The following is a 19,286-nucleotide window of genomic DNA, read 5'->3' on the forward strand; positions in this document are numbered from 1 at the left end:
GGCAAATGAGACAGAAGTACACAGATGATAGATTCCTGAACCTCTCTTCCCTTGTCCCTATCCCTCTATGCCCCTGCTCCAGGTTGTCTCATTTTATGTCTTGCGCCTGTCCATGTATAAATTTAAATATGTCATAAAAAAGACCTGTTGACTTCATGACTTATTGACCAACTTGAATTTTTCCTTTTTTTGGAGGAGAAAGGCAAGGCAAACAGAGTTAAGTGACTTGCCCAAGGTCACACAGGTAGTAAGAGTCTGAGGCTGGATTTGAACTCAGGTCCTCCTGACTTCAGGGCTGGTACTCTATTCACTGTACCACTTAACTACCTCTCCTCTTCCCTTTTTTCCCTCCTTGAATCTTTTTAAGAAAGCCTCTTTTAAGTCCCCAAACTGTTAGAATATTCTGGGATAGTAATTTTCAACATTCTAGAGACAGCAAAAGGGTCAGAGTTTATAGTCAAAGCCAGGGAGGTGTCAATTTATTTACCTTTTTCCTGCCTTCCTCTAGGACTATTATCTTCCTTTGGGACTGCAGCACTTAACTCCCATACCTGGAAGGTGCACATGAATATAAGGCTTCCAAAGATCCATGCTACTGTTACAGATGAAAATCACTTTCAGGTCTGGGAAGAAGGAGGTGGTGAAGGGAAGGCAGTTTGGAGGTAGCAATCAAAGGGTCAATTAGTTGCCTGCAGCAAGGATTGAGTGTTTGCCCATGTGTATATGCACTTTCTGAGTAGTTCAGCTGTTTAAGGCTTCACATCTGGTTCGTATTTAAATTGTGCAGCTGAGCTGTCCCAGGAAAATCATATCACATGGAGGGAGTTATCAAAGAGTCTTCCATAGGCTTTTTAAATTAATATTTTACAAAGTATATTAAAATGATTTTGAAATGTGCCCAGATTCCATTTCCCTGGACAGCTCCCCTCTGACACTTACCTAGTTTGGAAGTAGCATCTGCTGAGGCTGATCAGCTCTCTTAATTCTCCAGTAGACTGCATAGGAGAACAGCAGGCTTGGTAACAGACGTTTCCTCTGATTTGATTTAGCTGCCACTTTTGAATCCTCTGCTCCTTCCTCCCCCACAACAGCCACCATCCACACCCCATCATTGCTGCAGTTTTATCGAGTCTCTCAAGGTAAGTGTGGCACCATGACGAGGACTGCCAGCATCACAGAGACTGAGGTTTGAAAGGTCTGAATAACTGGAAGAAAGAGGAGATAAGATTTCTCACTTACTGTGTGCATTGGTTTCTATCCCGACACTAAATGGAGTAAATTGGAGATGAGTGGAAGATGACTTTCAGTGCTTGAATTGTGTGACCCAAGTTTGCTCTCCTTGGCTGCAATTCTGCTACCCAGACAATCTGAGCTTTGGTTTGGGGTTAAGAGTGATCTCTTAAGTCAAGAACAGGGGTTCTCAATCTGGAATCTGTGAACTTGGATGGGAAAAAATTTCATCTTCGTTTTCACTGACCATAGTTTACCCGACAAATCTATGGAGAAGAGAAGAATTTATGACCAAAAAAGAGAGAGCATTACTAGATATAAAATTGACAATCCTGATTACATTAAATTTTAAGTTTTTGCACAAGCAAAACTAATGCAACTAAGATTAGAAGGAAAGCAGAAAGATGGAAAACAATTTTTACAGTAAATGTCTCTGAGAAAAGCCTCATTTCTCAAATATATAGAGAAAGGAGTCAAAATTATATGAACATATGTCATTCCCCAACTGATAAATGGTCAAATGATATGAAGGCAGTTTTCAGATGAAGAAATTAAACAAATCTATAATCCTATGAGAAAAGGTTCTAAATCACTATTTATTAGAGAAATGAAAATTAAAACAGCTATGAGGTACACCCCACACCTATCAAATTGGCTAATATAACAGAAAAGGAAAATGATAAATGGTGGATGGGATATGGGAAAACTTGAATGCTAGTGCACTTTTGGTGGAGTTGTGAACTGATCCAACCATTCTGAAGAATAATTTGGAACTATGGCCAAAGCCCACGCCCATGAAATTGTGCATACCCTTTGGCCCAGCAATACCACTACTAGGTCTGTATCCCAATGATAAAAAAAAAAAATGAAGAAAGGACCTATTCATACAAAAATATTGTTGCAGCTCTTTTTGTGGTGGCAAAGAATTGGAAATTGAGGGGATGCCCATCAACTGGGGAATGGCTGAACAAATTGTGGTGTGTGATTATCATGGAATATTACTGTGCTATAATAAATGATGAGCAGGTGGATTTCAGAAAAACCTGGAAAGACACATGAACTGATGTAAAAATGAAGTGAGCAGAATCAGGAGAACATTGTACGCAATAATAGTAATCCTGTACAAGGAATTGTGAATGACTTGGCTATTCTCAGTAATACAATGATCTAAGACAATTCCAAAGGACTCATGATGAAAAATGCCATCCATCTTCAGATAAAGAACTTATGGAATCTGAATTCAAATCAAAACACACTATTTTTCACCTGTAATTTTTGTGTTTTTTTCTCCTTTGTGTCTGCATCTTCTTTCACAGTATGACTAACATGGTAATATATTTCACATGATTGAACTCATTGCTTATTGTCTCAGAGAGGGAGGAGGTGAGGGAGGGAGAAAGAGAATTTGGAACTCAAATTTTTTTAAAATGAATGTTAAAAATTTCTTCACGTATAACTGGGGGAAAATAAAATATTTTCACTGACCTCTGTATTGCCAAGACAATATTCACAGCACTGGTAGTGATTATGAATATGCTGGCGTAATTCTCAATCACAAAGAATAACAGACTCCATATAGAAGCAGAAGAAAAACATTTATTCAGACATCAGAAAGCCAAATCCCAGAACCAGAAAGCCAAATCAGTCATAGTAGCCAAGAAGTCAATACACACTGTCACCACAGGGGACAAAGCCATTTCCAAGGCAGCTGGGGGGGGGGGGGCACCTTCCCACAAACAAACGCTCAAGAGCCTAATCTGTATCTGCGTCCTTCCCAGCTCTGACTAGCCTGATCACCTTCTTTCCAGCTCTGTTCCACCTGTTCAGCAAGCTCCTCCCACCACATATGACTTAGGCTTCCATGTGATTTAAGCAGGTCACATGGGCCTATTAATGAATGGGAAAAATTTTCCCATTTAAATTACCATTACATCCTCTAACTGAAATTCAACATTTCCTTTAATTATGAACATAGTCAACAAATCACAGTAGTATTAAGCTTCACCAGATGGCCATAACACACAAAAAGTTAAGAGCTCAAGAGTATAAGCTGCTTGAAGGCAAGCACTGTTTCGCTTTTATTTTTGTAACTCTGGCCCACAGTAACACTTAATAAAATGCTTGTTGATAAAGTGATATTTAGCTATGAGAGCATATGAAATATGAATTTTCTATATGATCCAGCGATCTAAAGAGACATGACACCTACCAGGAGGAGGCTTCCATTGAAACCTATGATACCTGTTTATTCTCAATGACTAGGATGATGAATGAGTCCCCATATGTGCTTAGAGGACCATGTGGCCTCAACACAATTCAAAGCTTCAGCAATATGAGATAGATTATGACTGATGTCTGGCTAGACGATGAGCACTTGTAGCAAACATTCTTTTAGCAGCTGTCCCATAATGGTTCCTAGGACTCCACATGCCCCATCTATCATCCATAGTTTATCTTGCAGGCACTGCCACTACTAAACAGCTGTTCAGAGTTCTGGTCTCCCTATTAGTGGTGAAATAGATTTCTAAGCCTCACAGGAAAAGGACAACTGATCTGCATTCAAATGAATGTCCAAAAGTGAACAAGGAGGCAGTGGAGGAAACGGTCCAGTATTAGGAATAAAGACATTGGTTTGGATACCACTTAATACCTCGCTGATCTTGGGAGAGTCACTGTCTAGACCAGTTTCTTCATTTGTAAAATGAAGGGGTTGGATTAAATAACTTGTAAACCTCTTCTAGGTTCAAAGTCATGATTCTATGAACTGTTGCCATCATAGGAGGTTTGTCTAAGCTCAGTGGGCTCAAGCTGAGACAGACTGTGAGAAGAATAGTGTCCCTAGTTCAGAATGTGGCACAAAGACAATCAAAATACCCTCTAATTTTTACTTCACAAATAAAATTATTGCCTAAGGAATAGAATTTTATAGCTGGAAGAGACCTTCAAGACGAACAAGTCTAGTTCACCTCTTCCTTATTAGAGATGAAGAAATCAATACCTTAGTTGAGTGGTTGAGTGATTTATTTAGGGGAACACAGATTGTTAATGGCAGAAGTAGGACTGAAATTCTGGTCTTCTGCTCCTAGTTCAGTGCCTTTTTTATCACATCCTTGAATGACTGTTAAAATTCAGTTTTTACACTGGCTCTCGAATCAGAAGGACGTGAGTTCATATCTGACCTCAGACACTTACTAGCTCTGTGACTTTCTGGTAACAGGAGTCTTCCTAACCTTTCCTTCTACCCCTCTCAGATGCTACTGCTTGCTTTTCTGCCTCTTCTTTCCTTTTTCTGTGATCTTGGGGATTTTGTGTTACCCAGGGCTTCTTTCAGTAGTGTCTTCCCTTTAGAAAAGAATTTGATGGTAGCACTGCGTGCTTTAAGCCATTTCTTTCTCACAACCTTGCTTTCCCACTTTGATGATGACGATATTAATTAGCACTTCAAGGTTTTTAAAGTGCTTTACCCACAGGGTGTCCCCAAAGCCTTAGTTCAGTTTCAACCTTAAACCCTTAAAACTTCACTAAGGCTTGGGGGATACACAATCTGTTTACTCCTTTGTTTCCTCAGAACAGTCCTGTGAGGTAAGTGGTACTGTTATCATCTTACAGATGAGGAAACTGAGATACAGAACTTAAATGCCTTGTCCAGCATCACATAGCTAATACGTGTCTGAGGCAGAATTCAGCCTTGTCAGCTCCAAGTCCCGTACTCTATCCTTTGCCATTCACTGTGTCCCCTAGCTGTCTCTTGCACACCCCCTCCCACCCTTCTTCCTTGATAGAAATCTGATTAAAAAAAAAACAATGCCACAAATGCTAACTTATTAACAGATAGCCATGGGTCAACATATAGCTAACATATATCTTATATGTTCCTAGTTGTTTATGTGTCTCTTGAAGGCAAAAAACAAACAGAAAACTTCCCCACTTTCTTTGTATCCCCAGTGCTTAGAACTGTGCCTGACACACAGTAAGAGTTTAATAATGCATATTGTCTGACTGGTTAGAGGCAACCATACAAGGTAACATTTTTATTTTAAGCAGTGGGCCTTCAATGCTTTAGTCTAAAAGTTCTGGTGGGGATTTCAAGCTGTGGCAGGCTAGCAGAGGAGAATATTAGGGAAAGCGGGGGACATTTAGGTTAGGACTCTATATTCTGCCAAGCAGGTAGGAGGACAAACATCCGCCTTCTTTTCTGGTTGGATGTATGTGACCAGTGACCGACTGGTGTATATAAGAGGACAATTTAGTTGGAGGTTGACTTCTGATTTTTTTTTTGCCTGGGAACAATTTAAATCAAATTCTTTTCCGTAGCTCTGTGGAAAACCTGAACATTTCTGGTTTTGCTCTTTCCAAAGATAATTTCTGCTATTTAATGAGATCTGAGAATGAAGTCAGGCATGAGTTGGAGAAAGGTCACAGTGTGTGCTCAAAGGTATAGTAACCACTGTTGGCACCGACATCAGTCTACTTCCAGGAAGACAAAATTAAGCAGCAAATAGTAAATACTTTCAATGGCACTTTATTGCAAGCAGGACCATTTACAATGAAATAAGAATATGAGAAAGGTTTCGAGGATGAAATGGGAATGCTCACAAATAGAACACATCTTACTAGTTAGACCTGGAATGTGATTCTAGCCAAGGTTAATGGGGAAACAGTTAATGAAGGGTATAGAATCCAAAGCTGCGTGAGGCCATATTGTGTCTTACAAAAGGTAATTAATACTCGTGACTTCAGCTAAATGGATGCATTTTATGCAGTGTGAAGCTTGAAATTCTACATACCACACAGAGAAGAATCTCCCAATTCTTTATAGCTTAACGAATCCTCGTAATGCTACAGCAGAGTCCGTTTCTTCAACCTTCTTTCAATGTGGAGACAGTGTGGTACAGTAGAGAGAGTAACGGAACGGGGACCAGAGAGACATTGGCCCTACTCCTGGGGCTGAATGGTCCACTCAGATGTGGGATCTCAGAAACATACATGCATAATAAAGATTTTATTTTTCTATTCCTGTTATCACTTCTGTTTCTCCTCCCTACTTCCTCTACTTGAGTAAATATTAATTTTTCTTTTACATTTTTTTCAACGAACAAAAAATCTATTTTCTTTTTAATCACACTCTCCCCCTCGGGTAGGGGAAACAAAACAAAACGTTTATAACAAATATGAATAGCTAAGCTCAACAAATTCCAGTTTGGACCATATCAAAAAAATATGTGGTCTCATTTTGTGGCCTGAGCCTATCACCTCTTTGTCAGGAGGTAGGCAGCATGTTTCATTACTAGTCCTTCAGAATCATGGTGGGTGATTCTAAATATTAATTTTTCAGGAATAAGGTGGCAGGGGGTGGGTTAGGAGGTGTGATTGATATCTCTTTCAGATTGGATATTTTCACAAGTGAGATGAATAAAGTGTAAGAGATTTTAACTTGTTGGCTAACCATCAGGATGATCATAGGATCATAGACTGAGAACTCAAAGGAGCCTCAGAATCCATTTTAATCCAATCCTTCATTTTATATTTGAGGAAACTGAGGCCCAGAATGATGAAGTGACTTATTCATGGTCACACAGATAGAAAGTAGCTGAGTTTGCATAAGAGTCTAGCTCCTTTTACTTCAAAGGCAACATGGCAGATTGGAAGTGACACGTATAGTATTCTGCAAAACTGAAAGCCTTGCATATAGAAGGTGCTTAATCAATGCATCTTGAATGAATGCTATAGAAATGCCAGTTATTATTATTATTTTTGCTATTCTAATTTCCACTGAATTGCATATGATCCAGAGGGACATCTTCCTTTATTTAATCCTTTTGTTAAGGCTAAAAATACCTGGGCTGAGACTCCAGTTCAGACTATGGGAGGAGGTAGTATTCACCAAGGCAGGCACTAGCTTTGGTGGTGCTTCCATTTTGCATCTACTGGGCTGTCTGAATCAACTACATGAAATCTTTCTTTTTTGTCTACTTGAGCAGAGGGGTCTAAAGTAGGGCATTTGCACAGGCCCCTCCTTCCACCCAGTGCTCATCATATTGACAGGAATTGCTTCAGCTCAACAGTTTCATCAATGCACTCAGGCCTGTTTAGAAGTGGCATCCTGAGGGCAGATTCCACTGTTAGCCCAGACCCAGACTTTATTCCATTACTGCTTTTTAAATCTCTCCCAGGTATGCTTTTCCATTCATATTCTCTCTCCCTCCTTCCCCCACTCTCTCTACCCTTCCCCCTTCTCTCCCTCTCTCCATCCCTCTCTCTTTCTCTTTCTCTATCTTTTCTCATCCCTCCTCTATGTTTTGCTTCCCATTCCCTAGACTCTTTTCCTACTGTTCTAAATAAAACAGCATGAAAATCTCAGGATTTCTTTTGGACAAGAAGCAGCAGTTTTATAGGATTAGCCTCCAGGTTCCACTTGCCCTTGATAGTCTATGGGTAGGAAAATGCATGGTGGGATCAGCAGCCCCAGAGCCAAGTTTAAACATTGACAGCTGCAGAATTGCACCTATTGATTGTAGTGTAAGAGAGAATGTTTCATCAACCTTTAATTGAGCCGATTCCTAAATAGAATAGGGTCAGCATTTGCTGTGCTGCTGAGTCTAAATAGCCGTTACTGAGCTATGGTCGACACCTCCTTGATATACCTACCATCCCTGGTAACCCTTGCAAATCTGGTAGGTTCCAGGAGTTAGAACTCTCTGGAGAGTTGACATTTGGTGCACAATGGGAGATTAAGCCATGCACTAATCAAAGAAACCCGGAAAGAAAACTCTGACATGACTTTTCTTGGTTTTGAGGGGTGGTCAGAGTTGAGGTGGGGGCATCAGAGTGGGGTGCTACTCTCTTTTGAAACATTTTAACCTCATTTTCAAGTAAAGAACATTACTTTTTTGAGGGCTTGTTCCACTTCTTGCCCAGTTTCAAGGAACAATTTGACTAGTTGTTTGCATTTTTTTTCTTTCCCCAAACTGTTTCAACAAGAAAAGATGTGTTGCGAACCCCTAGTGTAACTTAATATAGTACTCTTCGTATTCTGTAATTGCTTGTTGTTAAAGGTACCATTAAGGAATTTTAGCATGCTTTTAGCATAGTATTTCCTTTGGACCACCTTTGGGAATCTCTCTGAGGTTCCCAAACCACCAAATAAGAACCACTGAGTTGATCAGTCAGTCAATAAGCATTTCCTAAGTTCCTCCTATGTGCTAAGGACTGTGCTAGGTGCTGCCTGAGACTATGCTACTTTCTTGGATGAACCAAGAATTCATACACAGTTTTTCCTCAGCCTGCCTGCCTTGTGAATTACCTCAACTATTACAAGCAACCAAGTGTGGGTGAATCTCGTTTGTACTCGGTGGAGTGTCTGGATTTCACCAAATGACATATTGTACAACTATATGGTGACTTCCTTCCAATTTTAGATAGGAGAGGTGTTGGAAAATTTCCTGAAATTTGTTTCCTCATGCATTTGTTGTTTTGTATCAAACAGGTGCCTTAGTTGCCCCCAATTTGACATATTATGCTTCTCAAAGTCTCTCATGCTTTCATGACACTGCACTTAACGATACCCAATGAAATCCCACCCAAATCCCTTTATTCATTTCTGTTTGTTTGTTTTTTTGACTTCTGTCTCCTGCCCATCCGATCTAGTTTGGGTGAATCTATATATGGGGTGATAGGAACCTATTTGGAATCCCACTGCTGTTAAAACTTTTTAATTTCTTTGACTTTACCCTAATTACATTCCAATGCTGATGTCTCCTTTGGAACTTCCCCTTATTGGTGGACAGTAAGAAATATGAATTGCTCTTATGCATTTAAAAACTACATTCCCCAGGAGTTAGCCCTGGCCATGGAGACCTGCACTCTGTCTTTTAAGCAGATAAAAAGAGAGGTCAGTCAGAAGTAATTCCCCTACTCCTCGTATAAACAATTTAACTGCTGCAGCAACATACTTGCTTGGAATTACTCCCTCAGATTCAATTCCCTTTTCCTGCTCCACTTGTAAAAATGGTTAGTGTCCTCTATAAACTGCAGCTCACCAAGGTGCAGGGCTTGCTGTGCGGTTGTAGAATAAATGTTAATCTAATACAGGTTACTAGGTCAAACGTAATCACAGGCTTGTGGGAAAAGCTTAATACTGTTCTGCTCCTTCTAACACAGTAAACCTGGATATTATATGATAGGTTAAACACCAGTGAACCATGGCAAGAATTTTCTTGAAAGTAGGATTTAGTACAAAGGAAACTACATTGGAATAGTGACCTAGGATTGACTTTGTTCTCCAAGAGAGCATTCTAAGAAGCTGAGGTATGCTGTGAAAATGTTCATCCTCAAAATGTGAAGTCCCAGAATTCCTTGGTCAGCAGAGGGTTGTCAGAGCTGCAGTGATAATATAGGCTTTGTACCTTCCCCTTCCTATTTTCAATCCCTTCCTCGTGCTCCAAACATATAAGTGAGTGGAAGGGTGCTTACACACACACACACACACATATACACACACACTCACGAGCACATAATGCATACCCATCTCTAAAAAATAAAATGTCATAGGATGCTCTGCTTTACTTTGAATACTGACAAAAATTAGGTAAAACTAAATGGAAAGTGAAACAAGTATTCTGGAGGCATTTGAGTTATGCTATACTTGGATCTTCTTGGTGATAAACTTTTAATTACTTTGAATGGATTTCAATATAGTTGAGAACTCCTTGTTTTAATTTATGGTCATAAGCCAAAGCTGAGGTGTGAATTTGTAAGCCAAGTATTTTATAGATGCTTGAACAAACGAATGAATAAATAAATGAAGAGCTATTTCAGAAAGGAAATGTAATTTCTTTCTTCTTTCCTTCTACCTTTCCCTTTCCCTTTTCTCCTCCTCCTCCTTCTTCTTTGCCTCCTCTTTCTCCTTCACTTTGAAGGTAAAGGCATTATTAGCCTTTTGGGAGGGCTTAAATGCAATCTCTCCTGGAATCAGGAGTTGGACTAGAAGAACTCTCAAAGTCTTGAGTATATTCATAGTATATTCATAAATATATAGAAAGGTTATTTTTTTACCATTGTGGTAAAACATTGTTCTCCCTAACTGATTTCATTCCACAAAACAAACTTGTAAAGGAGTGGAATAGTAGGAGAGGATCTGTACCAGAAATCAGGAGACCTGAGTTTTAGATTTGGCTCTGTCAGTAACGAGCTTTGCTACCTTGGGCAAGTCAATTCACTTCCCTTCGACTCAGTTTCTCTATCTGCAAATGAAAGAGTTTGACTAGATGATCTCTAAGAGTCTATAAATCTCCTTAAGGTGCCTGGAGGAGGCAGAGGTAGATGAAATAGACATGAAATGGGCCAACGCCACTGGAGGCAGTTGGACATATAGCTTTAATGTCATCTTTTTTCCCCTCTTCAACTTCCCTCCAGGCTTCAAGGATCCTTCTGATTTGAGATAAATGGAGATGTGGCATGGCTTTCTCCTTATTGAAGTTAAGTAGCATATCAGTGGAGTTATACTGTCTAGATATTTGGTGAAAGTCTTCAGCCTAGCTTTGCAATTAAGAAGTAGCATTTATTAAGCAGTACATTCCTGGATGGATATTTAATGTGTTAGGCATTGAAGTATGAAGCTGAAACTTAAATCACCCCAGACTCAGAAAGTCCTATAAGGGGAGAGGTTTAGTAAAGTTGGGAAATTATTCTTTTTCTTTTAGAAAAATCAGACATTGGGAAACAAAACCAGTGACTCAATCTGGGAATCTGATAATTCAGACTCAATCTGCACCTAGGATTGAGAAGGTCTTATATTAGAGGTTCTTAACCTGGTAACTATGAACCTGAGTGGAAAAACAATTATACATTTCAATATAACTGATTTCCTTTTTTAATGCTATGTATTTTGTTTTATGAATTTATAAACATTTTCCTGAGAAGGGATCCATAGGTGTTATCAGATTGCCAGAGGGACACGAAAAAGGTTAAGAGCCCCTGTTTTATTCAATAATTACTTATTATCTACTTATTACCAAATGATTTCTTTGCAATGGATGGTTGTAACTGCTTTGCCAGACTATCCCTAGCTGCCATTCCTTCAGCTTTCAGAACAAACCTTTTCCTTCTTGTATTGAGCTACTGTCCACTACCAGGTCTCTGAGAAAATGACCAGAGGCCAGAGGGTGCAGTGGACCCTCATTCTAAAAGTTCCCTTCCAGCCAATATTTTAGTGCCATCTTTTTACCAGAAACAACAGGAATTCTGAGGCTTCTAAATTGGTGGGGAAATGTCAGCTACATAATACATACATACTGTGCACATTCTGTACTATACTATACAAAATGCCCTAAGCTTTTTAGTTTCTGCAAACTAAATGTGCAATGTTCTCAGTTTCTTTACAATTCAGTTTTCTTCTAGTTTTCCTGTGAAAAGGTATAGAGGATTTTAAAAAATCAAGACTTCAGTAACTCCCACTTAGCCTTTCTATATCAGACACAGATATAGAATACTCTAGCCAATATTGCTTTTAGTAATTTGATTACCAAGTCTTCTATTGGGAAGCAATACGAGAAGCAGCATGGACAGGGGACAGGGGCTAGGTCACCAAGTGTTTTAAAACTTATGTTCCTTCTTACTGGAAATCCCTGTCTCTGATGATATTGTCCATATATACAGCACCTTTGTAAGAGGCACCTAAACTCTGTTTGCCATCCTAAATGTTGTCTGCACATGTAGGTGGGCAGGAACTGAACCCTAATCTCCTGAGCAGTTGAACACTTCCACAAATTGGCCTCCCTCTTGTCAATATCATAACTATTGTCACACAGAATAGACAAAGAGGAGCCTGGGCTAGGATGGAGGTATTTCCCAAAGGGTCTCGAAGCAGAAAGAAATAGGGCTAAAGTCCCTGGATAGAATGGATGTTGCCTAAAGAGAGCAGGGATTAAGACAACGGCCAACCATTTCTAAGGTGATTACAGAATCATTTATTACCAAACGAGTGTTAAATAGTTTGATGATGAGAGGGGTACATGACCTTGGAGGCTGCTATTGACAATATGCGTTTTACCTTCAAAACTGAATGACCGTCTCTCACATACAATGAAGGCAGCGAAAGGTTTACCAGATGGCAGGAAATCCATACGATCCAATCTGCTTGTGGCTGTTTTCTCGCAAAGTCGGTGAGACTACTGGACCACTAGACATCAAAGGACTGGTCAGTTACTGCTATCGCTCTTCAGCACAGTGATGGTGGTTTTCATTTTCCAGGGCCTGTCTTGTGAATGGAGAGTATGTTCTTTAATGTTTCCATTTGAAATGGTTTCTCCATAACCCAGAATCTGACACGGAATTCATTTGCTGTGAAATTTTAAAAAAAAAAAAGAAAGAAGGGGATTTGGAATGGAAGGGTCGTGTAAATGGGCAAAAACTTGGGTAGTTCCACTGGTTTTCAAGAATTGAGTGACTGCTGATTGAGTAAGCAATCCCACAGATTCCAGGATACAGAGAATGCAAATGTATTTAGCCCACATTAAACTAGAGGAGAGAAAAACAGACATTTCCTCACTGAAATTACTTTCTTCAGTGTTGGAAACAAAACAGGGCTTGCATTCAGGGAGTCAAAATGTGCTCTTCAAACCCTGGAATTATTACAAATCACGTTAAAGCCCCTGTACTTACATTGTGACCTTTCTGCCTCATTTTAAGTACTCTAGAGAGGCTATTTTTCCCCAGACAATTACATCCAATCCATAAATGAAGGATAGCTACCGTGTATAAAGTCATTCCCGCTAAGCAATATGGCCTCTAATTTCATCACAACATTATAAAACTGATCAGTTTCTTTGTATAAAATCTTAAAAGGGCTCCATGGACTCCTTAAGCCAAAAAAGAGCTTTTGAAAGCAGTTCAGGAAATCTCCATCACAGAAGCGATTTCCACATGTGTCTTTCAATATGACAGTCTTGCATTTTGGGTGCTGATTTTTTCTGGAGCATAATAAGAAATGAGAGCGTGTCTTGTCTGCCCTTAAAAGGGGGTGCAATTAAAATGAGTCGAAAGTTGCATGTAAATAGCTGTTACAAGTAAACCACTCACTGTCTTTCTTTTCTCTGCTTTTAAGCGAACCTGCTCTCCCATTTAAAAGGAGTGCCTGATTCCCATCTAGGTCACTGGGAATTATAAGTGTGTTGAAGAAGTAGGATTTGGATTTTAAACAGAGCATGCGACCTGAAGAATGCAAAAAGATGGCATAAATTTTCATCTTTTAAAGAGAGACCATCTTCAAGATCACAGAGGGGATTTTAATACTATAAAATGAAAATGGGGATGGTCATGGGATGAGAAATATCACCCAAAGTCTTTTACACAAACTTTGCCATTCATCTAATCTATTTATCATCTGTATCTATCTAAATTTATATCCATATCTCTCTATATATCTAGACAGGTAAATTTCATCTTTTGTTCAGTTGTCAAGTGAAAAAGGTTCATGGTTCCATATAAAAGCCTCTTTTTTTTGTTCTTCATGAATTGAATTGTTTATGTTCATTAATGATTACTATATTCATTATAAAAAGTTAAACTAAAAGACAAGACTGACAGTGAAGGGTAATAGGAAGTATGGGCTTTAGTCATAAGACCTGGGATTCAAATCCCAGTACTGACATTTATTATTTACGTCACCTTGGATAGATCATTTAACCTATCTGGGCCTTAGTTTCCTCATCTGCGTTCGGCCAAAGAAGACCATACCATCGGAGAAATGATGGCATGATTTGCACTTGACTTTGTTTTGAGCAAGGGAGGGGTGTGCAGGTCACCAGCCTCACTTCTCCTCCAGAGTCATTTGAATCCAGTGACCAGATATTCATCAGGATGACTGGAGATGACCCAGGATGCACTGGGAGACTTTGGCCCCTTTAGGCCAAGATCTATTGAGGCACTCACTTCGAGTGAGGTAATGTCCATTCATTGAATAGGCCTGTTTAAGAAGTAGCCAGGGCATGGCCCCTTTAATGAGTTAAAGAAAAAGAAAGACATCAGGCTGTGAGGGAAACAACAGCAGTTACAACTGACAATCACTCTTAAGCCAGGAGAGGCCAGAAGAGAGCCCTTAGGCAGGGGCCCAGTGTTGTCTGAGCTTCATAGTATAGTAGGTTTAAGGTTTTGGGAAAGGGTAGTTTCCCCATCTGTAAAATGAGGGAAGAGGAGTAGATGACCTTTTATGTTCCTTTCAATTGGAAATCTATTTTCCTGAGTAGATACTTCATAATTTAAGTAGAGAAAGAACACTAATGGCTATGGTTGATCAAGGAAGGTTTCTTGCAGGCTTGTTGTGGCTCATGAACTGAGTCTGGAACGAAGGTAGGGATTCTAATAAACATTCAAATGCCTCATCCATGTAAGTGAGGATGTTAATTAAGCTCATGACTTAAAGAAAATAGTGGTTGGTGAGGCTCAAGAGAAAAGTTGGATCTTAACAACTTGTTTCTCTCTTCCTTCCCCTCACCATGGTGGGAGGGAAAAGTGTATTCCAACCACTTAAGGGCTTTTATATCTTTCAAGAAAGATTTTTGTGTCTTCTCCTTCCTTTACTTTAGTGACATAAAAAGTGTGAAACTAATCAACTTTTTTTGATTCCATTATATCTGGATTTCTCTTGGTGGACGAAATGCTCTTTTCTAAGAACTTATTTTCAGTTGTGCTTCAAAAGAAAAGAAACAAAACAACTGTTGCATTAATTTTTGGAAGTACCAAGAAGCAAGTTTTTATTGAGAACCTTAGAATTCATGAGAGTAAATTGCAAAGAGTTAAGAGAGGACAGGAAGGATCCAAAATCCTAAAGTTCTATAGGGGAAGTCAGCTCAAGAAGAATGAGAAGCTCTTAAAAATGAAATTCTAATGACACTCTCAAAAGATCCCAATAAGAAAAACAGGGGAAGCTATCTAATGAGCCTGACATGGATATAAAGGGAATGAAGTGATTAGATTAAATTTTTAAAGATATGATACCTGAGGAGGAACATAATAGAGTGGCATGGGTCTCAACTGATAATAACTAAGATAATAATAATAATCTATATAGCACCTTAAGGTTTGCAAAATGCTCTACAAATATTATTTTGTCCTCATAATGACCCTGAGAAGTAGATGCTAGTTTCATCTCAATTTTCTACGTAAGGAAGCTGAAATAGATCGAGGGACTTGCCTAGAGTCATACAGCTAATAAAGCATCTGAGACAGAGTTTCAGATTGTCTTGATTCCAAGTCCTGTGTTCTATCCTCTGGGCCACTTCTCTAGGGCCAGGATCTCTAGAGCTCAGAAAAGATGAATTTGTTGTTGTTTAGTCATTCAATCACATCTAATTCTTCATGACCCAGGTAGTAGAGGACTATCCATGGATTTTCTTGCTGTTTCCTTCTCCAGGTTTGACATTTCTTTCTCTATAAATACTAAAGATAATCTGAAAATGACTTTTTAAGATGTATCTATAGGGAGGGAAACAAAAAAAGAGAGGGATAGGATAGATGGAATGATGATAATGAACGATAATAGACTGAAGATAGAACCAAACTCAATTTTGGTTTTGTTTTCTCTACTAAGGAGAGAGGTCTCCAGCCTGGGAAGGAGAGACCAAAAAATAATAGGGAGGTGAAACTTAATGTAAGTGAGAAGGAATATATAGACATACTCAAGTTCAAGGCACCCAGTTTGGATAAGCTACATATATGATTATTGAGCTACCACTGGTGTGAAAACTCATGGAGGACAGTAAAAGTCAGATGACTCAAGATGGGGCAAATCTTTCAATTTTCAGGAGAGGGATAAGGCCAAAGTCTTCAAACTATGGATTGATGAATTGGACTTCATTTTTTCAAAAAATTCTAGAGTGTATCAACCATTAAGGGGATGTTTAATGAGAACTGTCTTCCCTTACAGGAACAGGGCATGCCAGACTAAACTTATTCCTTTTTTTATTTGGCTAGTGTTACTAGATAGGTGCAGCAGAGGAATTCCATAGTACTCCAGATAATTTGACAACATCTCTTAATTTTCCAGTAGCTGCACTATTTGGTTTTAATTTCACTATCATCATTCTCCTCCTCTTCCTTCCCCCTCCAAAAGCTCATCATCACCAAAACTCACTGTCACTAAGATTTCTTCAGCTTTGCTACTCACACCTCATCAAGATCTTCAGTTTCCTCTTTCTCTCTGATTGGAGGGCTGGAGAGCAGAGTAAAAACCTTCCCCCAATTCCTGTTTTTAGCTTTTTTTTTTTTTTTTGGTATCATGTACTCCCCTATTAGATTGTAAGCCCCTTGAGGGCAAAAACTGTCTTTCCCTTATTTGTAACCCCAGTCCTTAGCATAGTGCTTTGTAATAGTAAGTGCTTACTAAATGTTTATTCTATTATATTTGTACTGTATTATTTCATACAGGTGGACAAGATGGGGAAGTGTTATAGATTATAATACAGGTCAGTGGAATTAGAATTGTTTGAATTATCAGAGCTAGAAAGTAGTCATTAATGAGTTGTTCTCAGTCTTAAGTCAGATCATCAGTACAATACCTCAGCATTCTATATTTGCTCTCATGCTTTTTAGAATTTTATTAACAAAAAAATGAAGGAATTCATACATGCTTATCAAACCTGGCCATAACATGAAACTGAAATAGTCAGTTACCATGCTGAATTGAAATATAAGATCTAAATAGAGTTCAACTGACTGGATAAGGTGAAATTTGGTAGAGAAGTCCTATATTTGGGTTCCAAAAATTAACTGTATGAGAATGGAGGGAGAATACTGCTAGAAAATGGCTTATATGAAAATTACCTGGGGTGCCAACATATTGTATGCTTACACTGAGTCAACCCTGTGATATGGCAACCAAAAAAGCTAATTCAATCCTAGGCAACATTAATTGAGGTGTAGTTGCAGAAGGAGGAAAATGATGATCCTTCTTCCTATGATCCTTTGACTTGATTTGATCACATCTAAAGCATTGTTTTTAGTTCTTGGCACCACTTTTTAGGGTTGCCATGGATAATAAGAGTGGGTCTGAAAGAAGACAACTAGGATAGTGCAAAGACCATGTCATATGAGGATCAGATGAAACAACTAGGGCTATTAAGGCTAGCAGGCTTGACCATATAACTTCTTCCCGTCCCAACTCAGTAAACTCCACTGGCTCCTTAATGCCTCCAGAATCCAGCATAAAATCCTCCATTTGGCTTTTCAGTCTTTTCACAGCCTGATCCCCTTCTACAGTCTTCTGATATCTTATTCCCACTCATGTATACTGCAAAGGGAGAGAGAGAATAGTTGGAAGATTTGTTGATGATGCTTGTCCTTCATTCTAGGAGGACCAATGACTTGAGGAGGGTAATGTCTTGACTTGTAAATGAACTGAATTTGAGTGAGGCAGAGCTGGGCAAAGTAATCAGCCTCACTCTCTCCTCCAGAGTCCAGTTCAGTGGCAAGACATTGGTCAAGATGACTGGTCATGACCCCCAGAAGTATTAGAAGTTGGAAGATAATTTCAGAGGGGAAAGGAGAAAAACTAGGGATAGTAGGAAAGGCCTCCTGGAAAAGGTGGTGTTAAAACTGGATCTGAAGGAAGCTGAGGCAACTTAGAAGTGAGGAGGACAAGCTTTCTGGGCATGAAGGATAGGTAGTACAAAGGCGTGGAGAGGCTACATAGCCATTAAGTAAAGACCCAAGTTATTACTGTGGTAGAGTAACATGAGGCAAAGATCAGACATGAGCCATGATCTCAGCTCACAGTTCATGCGCTATAAGGGCTATTCCAGTACTATGGTTTTATAAGTGGAGGAGGCTAGATAGTGAAGCAAGGAGATCATTGACTTGTAGAAGACTGTTGAATCCAGTCTCTCATCTGGGATAGAGTTTCTCTTCAGTAAACTGAAAGGCAGTTCATCTCTAATGTCTCTTCCAACCCTAACATTCTGGGATTCTTGGGCTCTCAAAGCCAATAATAAAGAAAGCCAGTGCTCTCTCCAATAGCACCATTCAAATGAAATTTTGTTCCTTATCTCTGATAATCTAATCAATCAACTAGCATTTATTAAGCACTTACTGTGTATCAGACAAGAGGCAGTATGGCATAGTAAATAGCTGATCTCAAAGTCAGGAAGACCTTATTTCAAGTTTTGCCTTTGACATATATTAGTTTCATCACTCTTAGTAAGTCACTTAATCTCTTTATGGGTCTGTAGGTAACTGTTTGAGATTATCTATTTCAGAAAAGGTGCTGACCTGAATTGATGTAAATAAATGAAAAAGAATGAAAAAATGAAGCACATGCCAAGCAATGTGCTAAGCGTTGGGAATACATATACAAAAACAAAGACAGTCCCTGATCTTAAAGAGCTTGTGGCCAATTAAGGGGATATAACATACTGATAGAAGAAGTTTTCTCATCCAGGGAATCTCTACATCAGTGACTCATAAATCTAGTCCCTGTTCCTATCCCTATCCAAAGGACCACGAACTAATGTATAAACAACAATTCCTTTTAAATGTCTGAGCTAATTTAAAAATACATTTTTAAATGTATGGGATATTAAAACATACATTGCTTACCAAGTCTAGTAAAAAAAAAAAAAAAAGGGAGCCATGACCCTGAAGCATTGTGGGAAGGTAATACCTTTACATTTGGGAAATTTATAATCTTGCCAGATGTAAAATATTATTTACAAACTGAAAACATGCATAAGACTCATGATTAGGGAAAACTCTCCCTTTAGACATTTTATTCAAAATCAGCCTTTGATGTCGAAGCGTGTTTACACATCTTTAAAGTGGGCTCTTTTGTTTTTTTGGATACGAAAAGGATAGATAGAGCTGGGATTTTGTTCTGTCCCCTCATCCCCATTTTCCCCAGAATTTTAACTTCTGTTCAAAAGGATCTTTCTTTTCTCATTCAAAGGTCAAATCCTCACCCCCCCCTCCCCCCCAAATGGGCAAGGAGCAATCAAGTCTTGCTGCCGGTTCCAGGGATAATGTCTTCCTGATCAAGAAGAAAAGTTAGTTTTGGGGCTTTTTTGGTG

The sequence above is a fragment of the Notamacropus eugenii genome, chromosome 1, assembly GCF_028372415.1.
Source record: "Notamacropus eugenii isolate mMacEug1 chromosome 1, mMacEug1.pri_v2, whole genome shotgun sequence".
NCBI classification, from domain to species: domain Eukaryota; kingdom Metazoa; phylum Chordata; class Mammalia; order Diprotodontia; family Macropodidae; genus Notamacropus; species Notamacropus eugenii.